This window comes from Dipodomys merriami, unplaced genomic scaffold (genome assembly GCF_024711535.1).
Source record: "Dipodomys merriami isolate MVZ:Mamm:240054 unplaced genomic scaffold, mDipMer1.0.p SCAF_13, whole genome shotgun sequence".
Classification (NCBI taxonomy): Eukaryota; Metazoa; Chordata; class Mammalia; order Rodentia; family Heteromyidae; genus Dipodomys; species Dipodomys merriami.
Genome location: NW_027202604.1, coordinates 38692615 through 38705340, shown reverse-complemented (window position 1 = coordinate 38705340; position 12726 = coordinate 38692615). Strand labels below are relative to the sequence as shown.

At 39.1% G+C, this 12726-nt stretch overlaps 1 protein-coding gene across 1 annotated transcript in view; it reads right to left on the bottom strand.

Moving 5' to 3' along the window:
• LOC138824817 (synapsin-2) overlaps positions 1–12726 on the bottom strand; it is a 110591-nt gene that overhangs the window by 86671 nt on the left and 11194 nt on the right. The window lies entirely within an intron of this gene.

Genomic DNA, 12726 nt, shown 5'->3' with positions numbered 1-12726 from the left:
GTGGTGGTGTGGCTCAAGTGATAGAGCGCTAGCCTTGAGCTGAAGAGCTGAGGGACAGCGCCCAGGCCCAGAGTTCAGGCTCCATGACCAGACCCAAAAAAAAAAAAAAAAAAAAAAAAAAAAAAAAAAAAGAAAGAAATTAAATCCAACAGTTTATTTTCATGACATGGAACATATACTGCCCTCTAGAGGTAATATACTGCAATGACACCAGATCAAAAGAAAGCAATAATGAGACTCTCATGACTATACTGCCCAGGATAGAGACCATGATGAGATCTTTTGGAGTATATAATCTTTAAGTCACACAATCAGACTTTGAAATTATTCCAGTATGCCTCTTCTCAGCTGTATGACTTTGGATATAGTTCTTCATCTCTTTAATATTCAATGTTTGCATTCATAAAATTGAAATAATTGCACTTAGCTCATGAGGTAACTATACATGTAAAAATATTAGCATAGCCGGGGGCTGGTGGTTCATGCCTGTAATCCCAGATACTCAGGAGGCTGAAATCTGAGGACCATGGTTCGAAACCAGCCTGGGCAGGAAATTCTGTGAGACTCCTATCTCCAAAACTACTCAGAAAAAGATGGAAGTGGCACTATGGCTCAAGTGGTAGAGCCCTAGCCTTGAACACAAAGAGGCTCAGTGACAGCATGCAGGCCCTAACAGCCCTGAGTTCAAGCCTCAGGACTGGCAGGGAAAAAAAGATTACCCGGTGTTTTACATATAATTACTATGAAACATATTATATATTATTCTTATTACCTATTTCAGTTCTAAAGTCTTTGTCATTCTAAACCAATGGCATTGAGCATAATAAAATATAGAAAACCTATACCTTAGTAGTTGTTCTTATTCCAACCAATAGGAGTGTGCTGTAGCTCACAGCAAGTACTACTGCCATGAAGACTCATGGCTAAAAGGGATTCTAACCGCTCATCTAGAAATCAATGCCTCCAAACACTTCTATGAAGTTAAGTGGCCAGGTCTGGCAGTAGCTCAGTGGTACAACATGTGCCTAGTATATGCAAAGTCCTGGATTTATTCCTATCACTTCAAAACAACAAAACAACCCTAAACGATATTACCCATAAAATATAGGAGTCCCTCTATTTTGAAGAGTTCTAATAGTCAACCAATATCTTCATCAGATTCCAATGTGTCAATCATATCCTATTTCTTTCCTCTGAAAAAAATGGAAGCAGTACCTCAGAATTATTTTAACCAGAGAAAAGCATAATTTTAGATTGTTAAGTTTTCAATTGTATTTTTCAGTTGTACATGTATTCCAGAGGATCTAATTTCTGATCTCTCAATACACTGATTACCCATGGAGACATGCAAAATACAATGTAACACTCTACGTGGAGTCTGAATAAGTTTGACTACTCCAGAATTTCCTTCTTTTCTTTTTTTCCTTTGATCTTGTAGTTCGTAGTTATGTTTTACCTCTGTTCTGCTCATCTGAATCCTATCCTTTAATGCCCAAATTATATTTTTCTATTGGTTCTTATTTTACTTCACCATTTAACTCTTGTGAGTTGAGCAAGACAGCTATAAGCATTGGCATCCTATCAGTGGAAACAAAGGTTTTGGAGCCAAAAGATACACTACGACTTTTAAATCACAGTGGGCATGGCAATCACAGTTATCAATAAAGGAAACACAAAGTCAGTTAGTGGCACCAAGAACATGTAGCCTGCCAATACAGATTATTCTGATGAAAAAGTATACCATTTATTTCAAACACGTATTCAGAGAGAAGTAAATCCACCACTTAATGATTCCCTATGTGGAAGAGATTGTTCCCTGAGAAAAATCTGGAACCTGGTACCAAAAGACAGGGAAATAGAGACAAAACCATAAAAGTCACCACAATGATATTACTAATGATAGTCAGATTTAGGACTAGAACTTGAATTCTGACTTCCAATTCAGCATTCTTTCTAGTATGCTCTGCCACTTCATTAGAAGCACAACTGTAAAAATTCTCAATCCATTCTCAACCTTTAATCTGAAGCTGGGGGTGCTTTCTAGTATGCTCTGCCACTTCATTAGAAGCACAACTGTAAAAATTCTCAATCCATTCTCAACCTTTAATCTGAAGCTGGGGGTGTAGCTCAGTGGCAGATTACTTGCCTAGAATTCATGAGGTTTTGGGGATCAATCCTCAATCAATCAATCCTCAACTCTATAAAACAAACTTCCCAGAGCAGGGTGTTGGTTCCTAGCTACTCAGGAAGCTGAGATCTGAGGATCCCACATTGAAGCTAGTCAGGGCAATTAATTATCTCCAATTAAACACCAATAAGCCAGAAGTAGAGTTGTGGCTATAACTGTAGCAATAGAGTGCTAACCTTGAGGGGGGGAGAAAAAAGCTCAGGACAGTCCCTAGGCCCCAAGTTCTAGGACACACACACACACACACACACACACACACACACACACACACACACACACACACACACACACACACACACACACACACACACACACACACACACACACACACACACACACACACACACACACACACACACACACCTTCCAAATGTGATGATGCACATTTCTAATCCCAATACTTGGGAGGCTGAGGCAGAAGAACCAAGAATTGAGGTCCAGTTTAGGATGAGTTAATCTCAAGACTTCTAGCAAATTATTTCTGCAAAGACCCTATTTCCACATCCTGCAATCCATATGAACATTCACCTACATACACCTTCCTTCCCTGCTCCGTTATGTTCAAATATTTGCAAGTGTCAAAGCTGGAAGATGCTACCTTTTCTTGTGCTTCCAGGATATCTCCATAGTATTGAACAATAATACCTACAAATACCCTTAAGGAACACTGGGATTTTTAAGAAACCCCAAAACAAGTCACCATTTTCAACAGTTTCAAAATATAAGTTCCAGTCCTGCCTACAAGATGTTGGGCAAATTATTCTGACTCTGTAAGATTTTTTTTTCATTTTTAAATAGTAATATTACAACTTGGGGAGAACTTTTAAAAATAATGAATGAGTGTTGTGAACTCTAAAATAGTATACAAATACTAGTTATTCCTTTAAAACTCTTTAATGTTATTTAATAAAATGTACTGATACATACCAGGCACCATCTTAAATATCATGGAGAGGTAAGAGAAACAAACACATCCTACAACTTCACAGGGTTCATATTCAATATTAAAACATAAACTAAAAATACAAAACAATTTACACAATTTGGAAATTACTATGTCAGAGTAGAAGTGACAGTGGTCCATAGTAGATTAAAGGAGTAAGATATTGCACTAACTTCTACAGGACAGGAAGGATTCAGTTAGAGAGGAGAGGAATGGGGGAGGGATTTGAGGCAGGGTTTCATTTGTACCCCAAGCTGGACTCAAACTTGTGATCTTTCCACTTCTACCTCCCAAGTACTAAGATTAAAGGCTTGTGCTACCCACACCTGAGAGGAATGTTTTGAGCCAGAGGTATAGGTAGAAATGAACACTGTGTCTTTGACGATGGAGAAGCTAGTTGGCCAGGAGCAGAGGGCAAAAGCTAGGAAAGAAGATAAGACATAAAGGAAATGTCAAAGCGACAGTGTGCCTAGACTGGATGCCATGGCAGCTACCAGGAGTACCTAACTGGAAAGTGCCACAACAAGAGCCGGAATTTAGGGACGAAAGCCTGGCAGCACTGACAGTCTCGCCTGGCTGGGGAGAGAGCATGGAAACAGGCTCATTGTCACCAGCTGCTAAAATCGTGACTGGCAGCAAGATCTCTAGTTTCTGGAAAGCTGTTTATTTCTTAGATGATAATTCTAAACCTTTCCTGCGGTTCCCTCCCTCCCCAGCCTCCCCTCCCCCTGCCCTGTGCTGACTCACTAAACCAATCACTGGATCATACAGAAGCTTCCATTTCATATTATTATCCCAGGGCAGAAAAACAGTTTGATGGACACATACACACAGGCTCCGATCCAATGTAAAAGTCAGGCATAAAGCAGACTGGAGGAGTCATTCAGTCTCTGTTTAAATACTTTAGATTGAAAAATGCCCACTTTCCCAGTTCCCATCCATGAGACAGCAAAGGTTGAGCACACCAGCTCGTGACAGAACACTCAGGCTGCCTGAGTCCTGGGCAGCTCTTCTTCAGTGAAGGCTGGAGCACTCCACCACGGGAATAGAAGGAGGGCACCCATGATCCTCCTGCAGCTTTTGACAGAAATGTAAGCCGTACCCTGTGGCGGCTGACTGCAGGAAGACAGGTCTGCGTCAGTCTGTCAGGCAATGAAATCCTCACTCCATCTGCTCTGAGTAAGTTCTCTGCCAGATTTTGATGCCTGGACACATGAGATCCCACTCCCACGCCCATCCCTTTCTCCTCTGAGAAGGAGAAACAAAATCTGTTTCAAAGCTTCATCTTTTACTCTTCCCACGCTCCAGTTCTAAGAAATCACCTCTCAGTTACACATTGAAGAAGAGGGCAGAGGGACACATATTTTCATAATTCCAAATGGACAAGATGACTACAATACAACCTACACTGAGCAAAGAATCCCCCAGTTTGCTATCACTAACATCCTCTTCCTTGTCCCTCCATCTTTCTTTTATTGCTTTCTTTTTGAGTAAAATACTTCATGTATAATTTAATTGTATTTATATATTTTTATTAAGTAGTTTTATAAAAGAGTTGTCATTCCAGAAGTCAAGTTATGAGCACAATGCATCTTGGTAGATGTATTTTTCAAATGTTATCTACATGGAAGTTATAAAACCAGTAATAGAATAATGCTAAGAAACGGAACTTGCCAGTATCTGAAAGCTTTCTACCACACTCTCCTTCCTCTTTCTGGTTTGCATCAAAAGCAATCACTATGCGTAATTTTGTGTTTATTCTTCTTCTCTTCTATTCCTCAGAACTAAATTAATTTGCTAATTCAAAGACTTCCTGCTTCTTATTTGTCCACTTTCACTGTCATTTTTGTATGCAACTACACACTTACCAGCCTGCTTTTCTTCTAATTTAATTGCCTTTGGGATGCTGAATCTCTATCAAATCCTAGTTCATGATAAGCCAACTGATGAACAACAATGAAGACTCTCTTCACTGAACATAGAGACAAATCTCCCAAATCACCAATTGTCTTGCAAATCAGGACATTTTTTCTTTTCTTTTCTTTTCTTTTTATAGATGGGGCCTCACTATATTGCCCTAGCTGCTCTCAAACTTCTAGGCTCAAACAATCCTCCTGCCTCAGCCTCCCATGTAGCTGAAACTACAGGTGTGCACCACATCTGGCTCATTCAAACTAGCATACTTCATATCTACTCACTCTAAACTTTATTGCTACCAGGTATTCAATGAATAATCCATGCCTATTTGGCTAATATGAATATTGCTAGAGACCTAGAGCCTCATTGTACAGCTTATATGTCATTCATACATATTACTTAAAGGCAAGAAACATACCTACAAGAAGCTCTGATTTATGAGTTAAGGCCTGAGCCTCTCCAATCTGAAAAAGAATGGCCATACAACCAAGAAAGACTTAAGTTTCTATATACGTCACGAAGCCTACTGTTGATTCTCAAAAACCATGTTCTGACACTAACACTTAAAGTCTTTCTACAAAACTTTTCTCCACTGAATTATCAAATTTATACTTAAAAATTACTCTGTTCACAGAGACATGAAGCAGAGGAAACATGAGTTATGCATCCAGACATAAAATCAAACCCTCACTCAACACTTTATACTGGGGAAAATTACTTGCTTTATCACTCACATGCAAAAATAGAGGCAATACCTCTTTAAAGTATAAGGACTCAGTCAGATAACACGTGTAATGTGCCTGCTAAGAATAACATTTCAATAAATGTCCGTTTGCTCCTTTTCAGTTTTGTAAAGTGCATGTAGATGACATTTGGCCCCAAAACTGCCCAGGTACTATACCCCAATCTGAAAACCTTCCTTAACCAGGATAGGAATCTCCTGGGATTTAGGAACATGTTAAGATCACAAATGATTCTAAAAAAGAGGTCAACAACTGAAACATCTTTCCTATGCGCTTAATTGGAAATCTGATTTCCAACTGGATGTAATTCATAGGCCTATTACATCAGGCTCTGAGGCTCTCTAGGCAGGAAGACGGGTATTTGACGGGAAAATAAAAGGCGTGCTGGGCCAATTACCACACATAGAATACATTACAAATAAACATATGTTTCTGGGGACAGAATGAAGAGATCCTTTATGGGGAAGAGCTGGAAAAGCTAAGCTAGGAGGTCTACTATAATTTTTCACCCAGGAGGTAAAATTATAACCTTCCTTCTCTGGTGATGACTTTAGCTGGCAAAGACACCACCAAATATGAGACTTGCTGCCCATCAGCAAAGCCTCACAATGTCCTCACCCCTCTGTGTTATGTGCTACACATATACCCGATACCCTTGAGCCAATTAAGAGGAAATTAGCGTAGACCCCAGAGCACCAAGGCAATCTTTAACCAGAATCACTCCTGAGTTTGTGAGCACTGAACGGCCTTAGTTAATACCCAAATACTGCTCTAGAATTAGGGGTCCTGAGTCTATGTGAGCCACTAAGTGGGGCAGACACCTTTAGGGAAAACTCCTGCACCCACAGGGAATAAAGCTTCTGCCTAGAAAGCCTTAACACATCTTCAAAGCTGTTCTGCTTGCTTGCTTGTTTCAGCTAAAACTTTCTGGAGAAACCTAAGAACCAGTTTGCATCACCAAGTCACTCTGACTTTCTTTTAAATGACCACAGGAACTCTGCTAGTTGTAATACTAAATTCTTCTAGAAGTATCATCTTTCCTGCCATATTTCCTTTCTAATATGTGCTCTATGATTTTGACTTGAGTGTGCTCAGACATGGAACCACTATCTTTCCTTTTTGAACATGTCATCTATGACCTGGAACATATGATCTATGACCTGGAACATGTGATCTGCGACCTGGAACATGTGGTCTGTGACCTGGATCACATGATCTGAGACCCAGAACACATGATCTATTACCTGGAACACATGATTTATGACCCGGAACTGGGCATGCTTGGAAACATATGCCTGAAAGTACTTTCTGAATAGAGTTCCAGGGGCTCAGCAAATAGGAATTCAACAAATGGGATAAGCATTAAACTAAGCAGTTTCTGCAAAGGACATAGTTATCTAAGCTAAAGAGACAGCCTACAGAGTAGGAGAAGATCTTTACCAGATATACATCTGATAAGGGCCTAATATCTAGGATATATAAGGAATTCAAGAAAACAACACTGGGCTGGGAAGGTGGCTCAGCAGTAGAGTGCTTGCCTAGCATGCATGAAGCTCTGGGTTCGATTCCTCAGCACCACATAAGCAGAAAAAGACAGAAGTGGCTCTGTAGCTCAAATGGTAGAGCACTAGCTTTGAGCTGAAGAGCTGAGGGACAGCACCCAGGCCCAGAGTTCAGGCCCCATGACCGACAAAAAAAAAAAGGAAGCCAACACTTTCGCCCTCCCCCTGCCCCACAAACCAATTAACAAATGGGCAAAGGAGTTAAATGAGACCTCTCAGAAGAAGAAAAATGGCCAATAAACACATGAGGAATGCGCAACATCCCTGGTCATAAAGGAAATGTAAATCAAAGCAACATTAAGATTCAACTTCACCCAGTTAGATTGGCCATCATAGAGAATATAAACAATAACAAATGCTGGTGGAGATACAGAGAAAAAAGAACCCTACTGCACTGTTGGTGGGAATGTAAACTAGTGCAACCTCTCTGGAAGGCAGTTTGGAGATTCCTCAAAACACTAAACAGAGAACTACCCTCCGATCCAGCGGTACCACTTTGGGGCATTTGCCCAAAATGTCACAAGTCAGGATACATCCATGTTCACTGCTACACTATTCACCATAGCCAACTTACGGAAATGGCTCAGATGCCCTACAATGAGTAAATCAAGAAAATGCAGTACATATATACGATAAAGTTTTATTCATCTTGTAGTAAGAATATTATAGCTGGGTGCTGGTGGCTCATGCCTGTAACCCCAGTTACTTAGGAGGCTAAGATCTGAGGATCAAAATTCAAAGCCAGCCCAGACAGAAAAGTCCATGAGATTTTATTTCCAATTAACCACTCAAAAACCGGAAGTGGAGCTATGGTTCAAAGTGATAGAGCACTAACCTTGAGCACAAAAGTTCAGGGACAGCTCCCAAGCCCTGAATTCAAGCACCATGACCAACAAAAAAAAAAGGGGGGGGGGAGAAAAGAAAAGAAAAAATATTAAGTCATTTACAGGGAAATGGATGGGAAATGGATGGAAAAAATTATGTTAAGTAAGCCAGGCTCAGAGAGACAAACAAGCATATGTTTTCTTCGTAGAGATCATCTAGGAGAGTAGACTTTTAGCAAATTATTTGTCGCATACTTTCCTTGCTGTAACTAAAATCTGACTGAAAAAGTTCAATACATACACAACAAATAAAACAGGAGCTGCTCTCAGTATTTCCTACTCAGGTCTTCCCACTCTAAGGCCTGAGGCCCATGGAACCCAGGACCCAATACAGCACCCTCTTTTCACAAACGAGGAAACTTTAGCTAACAGAAGGGAAATGTAGTCTTTAAGGTCATACAGAAATGTAATAGAGCCAGAGCCAAGGCCTCTTACCTTCCAGCTCTTTCAAGCATGTAATTCTAACTTTTGAGAGGAGGGAAGACGATACATGGAGAACAGTGAGAGGAGAAAAAAGCTTAGCTAGTCTTAAATCTTCAATGGGAGCTTCTTCCATCAGTGTGCCAGCTGGAGCGGAGGATGTGCCAGTTTAATACCTACCTTGAGACAGCTGTAATGACTGGCTGCTAGAACATTCAATGGGAAAGCAAAGAGGGCAGAGATTTGTGGGAAGGATTTGGTCAGGATGCTGCTATTTGCACAGCTAGCTAAGCATCATGTCTCAGAAGAGGACCACTTATCTGATCTGACAGGCTTCCCGGGCCATCAGGAAAAGCTCCTCTATCTACCAAGACAAAAAACACCCTGACACAGCTGCAGCTTCTATGTGGTTTGGACTCAAGCATACACTGGCTTTGTTCTAATGGCAAATAAGAACTGCCTAACATTTGGTCTCAATTTTGTGATCTGTAAAATCAATATAGTAACACTGACCTCTTTATTTACATAAGTATTGCCTTGATTAAATTCAACAATGTAGATAAAAGACTTAAACACTAGCAATATTTCCTTTCTTCCTTTATGTTAGGTACAGCCTTTTACCTCAAGTTTCTTAAAACATAAAACCCTTTGAAATATAAAACAAATATCAATAGACTATCAATATGCTTTGTTCTGAATGCTTGTGCCACACCCAAACTCATTATGTTAGAAGCCTCATATCCGCTTGTGGTAAGACCTGGAGATGGGAACTTTGGGAATTAGTTTAAATGAAGTCATTAGATGAGAACCATCAAGATAAGTTTGGTGCCGCTATAAAAGGGTGAGAAGATGCTGTCTATAGATCAGGATGAGACCTTCAAGAAAAACTTGATCAGGATGGCACACCCTGATCTGGGACTTCTATTGTCTAATTTCTATTGTTTAAGATACCCAGTACATGGTCTTTGCTAGCAATCCCGCTGACTAAACCACAGCTTTGGTGAGGAATCTCATAAACTACAAGCAGGAATGTAAACTGGTAATCTCTCGATAAAACTAGTAGCATTGACTAATAAAGCTGGTCATACAAATGTACTGTATTATAGCAAATTTCACTCCTTGATACACACCAGTTTCTACTCATCAAAAACACACGCGCAAGAATTATGTATATCACTACTATCTGTAATAGATCCTACTCTTTAAGTATCTATTAAGAGCAGAATGTATGAATTGTGATATGGCCATATAATGCAATAAAAATAATGTTACATAAAAGAAAATGTAGTCCCATGAACATAATGTTAAGTTGAAGAAATCAGACACAAAAGACATTATACTGTATCGTTCTATTTATAAAAAACTCCCAAACGTGCACAAATAGTATGTGACAAAAGAAAAAAAACAGGTTTATCTGTTAAAGGAGAAGCAACTATTGAAATAAAATTATAGTATTATAGAAGCTTAGCAGGTGCCAGCAATGCTGTATGCCGCAACTGGAGTCCTACTTTATGCTTTGTAAAATCTCACTAAGCCATACAGTCATTATTTGTGCACTTCAATATTTGTGGATTTTGTACTTTAACTTTCACAAGAAAAAAAACAAACAAACAAACCTCTGGGACAGGGCCGTAAGATCCCAAAGTCCCTTGGTCTAGGACTATGTTCTGACCCCTCTATAGTCATTCCTTCTTCTCCACTGCGAGTGTTTTATTTCAGGCTCCCAGTAACTTAGGGATGGACAATCAAAACATGCTCCCAGTTGGTCTCCAAGGCCACACACAATCTTCCTCTTCCTGATATTCGATATTACCTCTGCTACACCTCACACTGGTCAAGTCAGTGCCCTGACCAAAACCATAACTCCCATGGGATAAAGTAAAAAAAATCCTAGCTTTGCATTCAAGGTTTTCCTTATCATATCTCAGTCTACTATGCCAGCATCAACTCATCGTTCCTCTCACCTAACTGCTTCCATTTTTAAAAAATCACACAAATAAAGTATGTTCCATACTTTGCCCTATTCTTTTCACTGACCTATAGGAAACAGGTATGAGAAGAAATAAGTTTGTTTGCTAGTGTGATAACAAATTTAACAGGCTATATACTTTCCCAGTCTGTATATTTCCTTCTAAATGTTCTCTATCCTCCATCCTTCCTCATTTCCTTTGGGGGTGTGGAAAATAATATTCAGAAACTTCATCTTTAAATGATAAAGTCTGGTTGCAGATTACAAATAATAATTCTAACTCCTGGAAAATAATAAAAGTAATTTTATCCCCTTATTCTTAGGTTTTCTATATGGTAATGATGGTGACGATAATGTTTTATTCATACAGAGTTTACAAAGCACTTTTATGACCTATTTTATTTCAATTAAGCCACACAATAACCCTAGGACAGGGGCAGTCTCATCCACATTTACACATAAGGACGCTAAGAGTCAAATAAACACTACATTCACATATCCCTGGGCTCTAATGGAGTCTGCTATTCTATGAGCTTGTCTCTCACCCAACACGCACTTCTTCAATATGTAGTCTACCAGTATAGCTACTACCCCCATATTGTGGCTATAAGGTTCAATATGTTGCCTTTAATACCATACTTCTCCTATAGGTGTTAATTTTCTAGAATCCTCAAGATTAGAAAGTCTTGAAAATCCAAAGTATTGAACTTCAATTGTGAAATTTTAGGCAACACAAGATGATATGGGTATGATGCTGGAAGAAGACTATCCAGTGCCCCAGGAACTTCATTCCCTTCAACAGCTGTCTGAGGCCTACCATCAGCCAGGAGGAAAGAACAAGAAAGGCCTTAACCATCCTGGTGTCAGTCCTACCTGCAGCACTACCTTTAGCTTAAAGAATTCTTTTTTTCACTCCACAATCTCAGATGTTCTTGGCCAAGTTAAAACAGACACTCTGGCATTCTAGTCACTGACATCTATCATTGTCACCAACAAATGTCCATTCAAAATCAGACATCTCACATAATTTTAAACAAATATTCAGCAAAACATTCAAGCTTTACCTACACCTAGAGAAATACATATTAAAATAGTCAACTGTTGCTTTTTACTGCTTATATATATATATATATATATATATATAAAATATATAAATGACATATAAAAATAATAAAACACACATGTATAATCATGGCCATTTCTAAAGACAGTATCAGATGGATCCTGGTGGCTTATGCTTATAATCCTAGCTACTCAGGAGGCTGAGACCTGATGGTTGCAATTCTAAGCAAGTTGGGGCAGGAAAGCCTATGAGACTTTTATCTCCAAATAAACACCAAAAATATAGAAGCGGAGCTATGGCTCAAGTAGTAGAGTGTTAGCCTTGAACAAAAAAGCTCAGGGACAGTGCCCAGCCCCTGTATTCAAGCCCCAGAACCAGTAAAAAATTAAAAAAAAAAAAACAGACAATATCATGTGCTGAAAAGGAAAAGTGAGCTGAAAAAAATTTAACTTATATAGATATTGTAATATCTATCAAAAGCTACATCTCCTAAAAATATCTGATCACACGGCTCCTCTCCTGAACACTGAGACTGCTATGCAATAATGGCGAAAACCAGAAGCCAATGCAGTTCTCTAACAGAAACATAACCGAAGAAATCAGTAAATCAGCCATCAAAGGTTCAATTATTAAACCAATACGTGAAAAAATAATGAAAGAGAATATAGAAAATATATACCACTATGGCAAAATTGAGACTCTTCATTTAAAACTTAATCCTGATATAACAGTAAATCAGACTTTATTACATTGCTTGTCTGATTCCCTATCTACTTCTCCAAACTATAAGCCTGGTGAAGACAAGTCTCTTGTACTTAATATTACAGTATTACTTCCTGTGGGATTGTTCATGGGAGAATGAATAAAGTATATGGAAAAGCTCAAAATAATTACCCCCAAGAAGGGGAGAGAAGGAAGATCATTAAATAAACAAGAGGATGTGCCTGCTTCTAGGATTCAATTGTGAGAAGGGAAAAAAAAACAAATCAGCCTACTGAATCTGGGGTGTCTTTGTTCCTTCAAAGTCACTGCTGAGC